This window comes from Muscardinus avellanarius (genome assembly GCF_963383645.1).
Source record: "Muscardinus avellanarius genome assembly, chromosome: 14".
Taxonomy (NCBI): Eukaryota; Metazoa; Chordata; class Mammalia; order Rodentia; family Gliridae; genus Muscardinus; species Muscardinus avellanarius.
This window is the reverse complement of record NC_137800.1, coordinates 81029888-81035887: the sequence shown is the minus strand read 5'-3', so window position 1 is coordinate 81035887 and position 6000 is coordinate 81029888. Positions and strand designations below refer to the sequence as shown.

At 41.1% G+C, this 6000-nt stretch overlaps 1 protein-coding gene across 1 annotated transcript in view; it reads left to right on the top strand.

The window, feature by feature from the left end:
- Nucleotides 1-6000, top strand: part of LOC308273206 (cytidine monophosphate-N-acetylneuraminic acid hydroxylase) — a gene marked incomplete at both ends in the record, with an annotated part of 73355 nt that overhangs the window by 645 nt on the left and 66710 nt on the right. The window lies entirely within an intron of this gene.

Below are 6000 nucleotides of genomic sequence, written 5' to 3'. Positions count from 1 at the left end.
GTGATACTGAGTATCGAACCCAGGGGCATCCTACCTCTGAGCTACACCCTCAGCCCTTTTTATTTTGAAACAGGCTCTCATAAGTTGCTGAGGCTGCAATCTTCCTCTTGGCCTCCCAGGTACTGGGATGTATCACCATGCCTGGCAATTGTATGCGATTTGATTTCCCTAGTATTCCATAAATATTTTGGCCCAGTAGGTGTCCTGTGAGGTGGATGAAATGATGTGTCATTTGTAGTCAGAAGGGCTCAGCAGAAGACCTTCTTTAAGGCAGCAATATTTCCCTCTTAAGACCAGACATATGTTCCAAGATCACCCTGTGGAATCCTGAAACCACCAGACCTTATCTATATGCTATTTCTCCTATATACACACACCTGTGACAAAGTTTAACTTATGAATTTGGCAGAGTAAAAACTTAATAACAATAACTGACAGTAAAAATAGAACAATTATAACAATGTACTGTGATAAACTTATATAGATGTGGTCTCTCAACTGCTATACCCTGGGGAGGGTATATGTTAGGTAAAGAAATGACTCATGCCAGGCGTGGTGGCACACACTTGTAATCTCAGTACTTGGGAGGATAAAACAGGAAGATTGCAGATTTAAGTGCAGCCTCAGAAATTTAGTCAGACCTTGTTTCAAAACTAAAAAATAAAAATAAAAGGGTCAGAATGGCTGGGCATGGTGGTGCACGTTTGTCATCTCAGCTTTTGGGAGGCTGAGACAGGAGGATCGTGGTTCGTGGACAGCCTCAGCTACTTGGTGAGGCCCTTTTGCAACTCAGTGAGACCCCGTCTCAAAATAAAGAATAAGAAAAATAGGGCTGAGGGGTGTAGCTCAGAGATAGAATGCCCCCAGGTTCCATCCCCAGTACCAAAAAAAAGAGGGTCAGAATATATCTCAGAGGTAAAATGCCCCTGGGTTCAATCCCCAGTACAAAGAAAAGAAAAAAGAAATGACATATGTCTCAGGTAGGATATAGTGGAATTCTGTCATGCACTTGAAATAGCAACTTAAAATTTATGCTTTCTGGAATTTTTCACAACACTAAGAGCTGCAGCTGACCTTTAGTAACCAAAAGAAACTATAGAAAGTGAAACTGTGGGTAGGCGGGACTGTCATACAGGCTGAGATGCATGGGATATTTGGGGAGTCAGGGATCAACTTGAAGTCGTGCTCCATGTACTGAATTTTTTTTTGTTTTTGTACTGGGAATTGAATCAGGAAGCTGGGTATGGTGGCACATGCTTTTAATCCCAGTACTTGGGAGGCTGAGACAGCAGGATCGCAGGTTCGTGGCCAGCTCTGACTACTTAGTGAGGCCCTCCACAACTTAGTGAGACCCTGTTTCAAAATAAAAAATAGGGCTGGGGGTGTAGGTCAGAGGTAAAATGCCCCTGGGTTCAATCCCCAGTAACACACACACACACACACACACACACACACACACACACACACACAATTGAACCCAGGGGCATTCTACCTCTGACCTACACCTCCAACCCTTTTTATATTTTGAAACAGGCTTTCACTAAGTTGCTGAGACTGGCGTTGAATTTGTGATCTTCCTGCCTCAGTCCCCCAAAAACTGGGATTACAGGTGTGAGCCACCAGCCCTGGATGACCTGTATGTGTATGCGCGTGCACATGTGCATTGCGCGTTACTGGGAATTGACCGGGGTGCACTCTATCACTGAGCTACATCCTCAACCTTTTAAATTTTATTTTCAGACAAGAGTTCGCTACGTTGCCCAAGCTGGCCTTCACCTTGCCATCGTCCTGCCTTGTCCTCCTGGATTGTTAGGATCACAGGTGTGCACCACTGCGCCTGGCTCATCAACTGATTTTTAAGACGTGAGCTCTGGAATAGCAGAGTCCTGATATCAGGACCTGATAGGAAGGCTTGGCTGAAATGTGTAACCATGAAGAACCACCAGTGGAGTTGTTAATCTTTTCCCTGGGCTTCCTCCTTGGTCCAAAAAGGAAGACAAACCCCAGCTTCCCAGAGAGGAAGGAGCCCATTCCCCACATCCCTTGTGGGTCAGACCAGGGAGCTTATCCACACAGGACAGGAGCAGAATAACAAAGATGACTTCTACTTATCCTCCCACCCCACCCCAGTCACTCTTAAAGGGGAAGTACCAGAAATGAAATCAACCCGATTATGTTATGTGCATATACGAATATGCCACAATGAATCCCACTAGGATGTGTAACTGCTATAATGCACCAAAAATTTTTTTAAAAAGAAATATGCCAAAAATCTTTTTGTTGACATTTATTAAATTCTTACTGCATACCTCTGATCAAGGCTCTTTGCTGGATATGCAACAAAAAGAAGACAGCACAGTAGTCAGGTGTGGTTCTAGAGACAGCTCACATTTCACACGTGCTCCTTAGGGGAAAGTTTCCCAAACCTGTTCTCTCCTTAAGAAAATTCGTGTTTTGCTTTTAATGTGTGTGTGTGTGTGTGTGTGTGTGTGTGTGTGTGTGTGTGTTTGAGTTGGCAGGGGCATTCTACCTCTGACCTACACCTCCCAACCATATGTAATTTTTAATTTTTTAAAAATTTTTTGGTGTGGTATTGGAGATTGAACTCAGGGACACTTTGCCTCAGACCTACATCCCCAGCCCAATTTTTAAAAATTCTTTATTTTTAAACAGAGTTTCACTATGTTACTAAGTAGCTGAGGCTGTCTGTGAACCCAGATCCTCCTGTCTCAGCCTTCTAAGTACTGGAATGACAATCATGTGCCACCACACCCGTCTTCTAATTTTTTATTTTGAAACAGGGTCTTGCTAGGTTGCTGAGGCTGGCCTAGAACCTGCCATCCTCCTATCTCAGCCTCCCAAGTGCTGGAATTATAGGCATGCAGTACCATGCCCAGCTTGCTATTAACATTTTTAATGCCCTGATATACTAATATTTTTAAAAAGCTTTTTATTCCTCTACAGAGCTAAGTTATTTGATTAAAATTGTTTTGAAAGTTTCTCCTTGTCTTCTTTCCTGAGTTTTGGGGGCAAAAGACATCTTTGCTCTGGTGGTTCAGCTTGTAATTATTTCTGGTAGCTAATTTTTCTCACGTCTAGAGTTTTTCATAAGAGATTGTTCTCACATTGAAATAGGTGGAAGTTCCTCAGTCCTGGCAACTGAAGCAATGAAGTTCAGTTACAGTTCAGTTCCTACTGGTGATTTCCTGTTTCCTTTTTTTCAAGCAGAGGATAGAATTTGTTGCAATGAAATATGGCTTGCAGCTGCGTGTTGTTCTAAGTTGAGCACTACCTACCTCTTCCCTCTGACACTTGTGTCACCCTTAGCCAGGAGTAGATAGCAGACTCTCCACTTTGTTTACCTGATCTGGACTCAGGTTGGGGCCTCATCCCTTAACTCTAGGTGCCAGGTCACTCAGGTGCTCATACAAATTGCATTGGGGCTCATAAACCAATCACAACATTCCTGGTTAGCATTTCTGGTTCGTCCAGTCAACTAATTGCACACTAAGTATCTCTTCAGAATGCCAGGTGGGAAAAGCCTGTGATATAACAGGAAGTCTTTTGCATTTGCTACTGGGAGCAGAAATTGGTACTAACCCTTTGGAAAACTGGTTGACAATACCTGTCAAAACTAAAAGTGCATATGCCATTTGACCTAGAGACTCTACTCTTGGGTATACAAGTCAACATAAATGAGTGCTTATGTTCATGCATGTTCATGAAATTTTTAGTCATAACGGCTAAACACAAGGAATAACCCCAAATATCTATCAATAGTAGAATGGAAAAAGAAGATGTGGTATATTAATAAAATGGAATAATATACAGGATTGTAAAGGAATAAACCACTGTTCTACAGAACAGTAGAGATGAATCTCACAATCATAGTGTTGGGAGAAAGAGGCCAGACAGGAGAGATTATAATTGTATGTTACATTTATATCAAATTCAAGAGAAGACATAATTTAACTGCAGTGACAAAGGTTAGAAAAGTGGCTTTTCTCATTTGGATGAGTACTGACTGGGAGGTAGTTTGCTGGGATTTTATATATGTTTTATTTCTTGATGCAAGAGACAGATGGATGCATACCTATGTCCAAAAAATCATGGAACTATATTTTCAAAATTAGCATACTTTATTGAATGTATATTATATCTCAGTTAAATATCATGTAGCACTTTCTGCAAAAAGGAATTTAAAAGACCTTTGTGATTTGGAGGAGAAAAGAATTGCCTTACGTCAAAGTTCTTTGTCTTTCATCGTGCTAATGGACGTTTCTTCAGCTAGAATAGCTGTGGTTAAAACTGTCCTCTTGTTCTCTCCTGGAGATTTCCCATCAAGTTGTCTCTTATATGCCATTTTAAGCATATGGTAAACACAAGTTCAAAGTCATGTATCTGGTGCTTACAATATAACTAGAGAGACCATTTAACTAGAGAGACAAGACTTATGATTTAACCAGAGAATTAAGATGGAATTAGAAACGTATGGTCTCAGTAGAAAGACAAGACTAACATAAATAAAATATTTAGCCAACTCAGTATTACTTATTTCCTTTAGAAAGGCAAGTTTGGAGGTACAGTTTTCCCCCAGAAATTCAGGAGAAAGAGAATTCGGTGGGAAATAGAGTCATGCTTCATCTTAATGAAGGAGGAGAAACTGGAGGTGAAATTTTATAAGTAGCTGGATGGACAAGAGAGCAGATAGTTCTTTACTGCATGAGTTGAGAGGCACATAGAAGACTTCCTTGTGAGAGTCACAGCTCGGATTAGCCAGAAGACAAGATGTTTGAAAGATGGTGGGAAATAAACCAAGAGGAATTACAGATTTCTCAGATCTGAACTTGGGCTATAGGCTCCCACTAGTCTGAGCCCTGGTGGCTGAGAAGACAGGCATACACATAGAGTACTGGAGCGATCCAGAGGCCAGAACTAAAACTCTTAGCCTCAGAGAAAGGAATTTTCTTAATATTGAAGCAATTATTTTTGTACAAAAAAAACTCTAACTCAACTAGAATGGCAATCATTCAAAACACAAACAGCAACAAATGCTGGCGAGGATATGGAGAAGTGGGAACTCTAAAACATTGTTGGTTGGATTGCAAATTAGTGCAAACACTTTGGAAAACAGTATGGAGGATCCTCAGAAGAATGGAAACAAATCTACCATTTGACCCAACAATACCACTTCTGGGTATCTACCCAATAGAAAGGAAACCAAACTAGAAAACTAATGCATGTGTATCTATGTCCATAGATGCACAATTCACCATAGCCAAACTATGGAACCAGCCAAGTTGTCCATCAAGAGATGAATGGATTACAAAACTGTGGGATATGTACACAATGGAATTTTATTCAGCCATAAAAAACACAATTACATCATTTTCAGGGAAATGGATGGAAATGGAGGACATTATGCTAAGCAAGATTAGTCAGTCACAAAAAATACAAAATCGGATGCTTTCCCTAATATGTGAAAGTTAAGGAGAAATGGGTCATAGGAGGAACTCTAGGTGAAAAAGGAGATTCTATAGAGGAGCAAATAGGGCAACCTAACTGAAGGGATGGGGGGGGGAGAAGCTCTCTAAAGCACATGATGTACTTAAACAAACATATCGATGTCAACCACTAAGCCAAGGATGGGAAGGAAGGATGGGGAGGGAATGGGGTGGGGATTGGGTAGGGGCTAACTGGGCGATGCGTGCATGTTTGTCTACACAGGTCTTTTTTTTATCCCATTATGATGTATGAATACAATGCACCAATAAAAAAATAAAACAATTAAAAATTAAAAACACCCACACCCATACTTTCTGACTCTGATGTCTTCAGGAAATTCAGAATTTATCTAACCTCCCACCATCCACTTGTCAGGCTCTAAGGGGTGGAGCTGGGAAGGAAATAGGAAGGTTGTCAGATAGGCAAAAACAACTGAAGCCCATTGGCGGCTAAGGATTCAAGCCACTAGAAATCCCATTCCTTTGCTGTGTACTT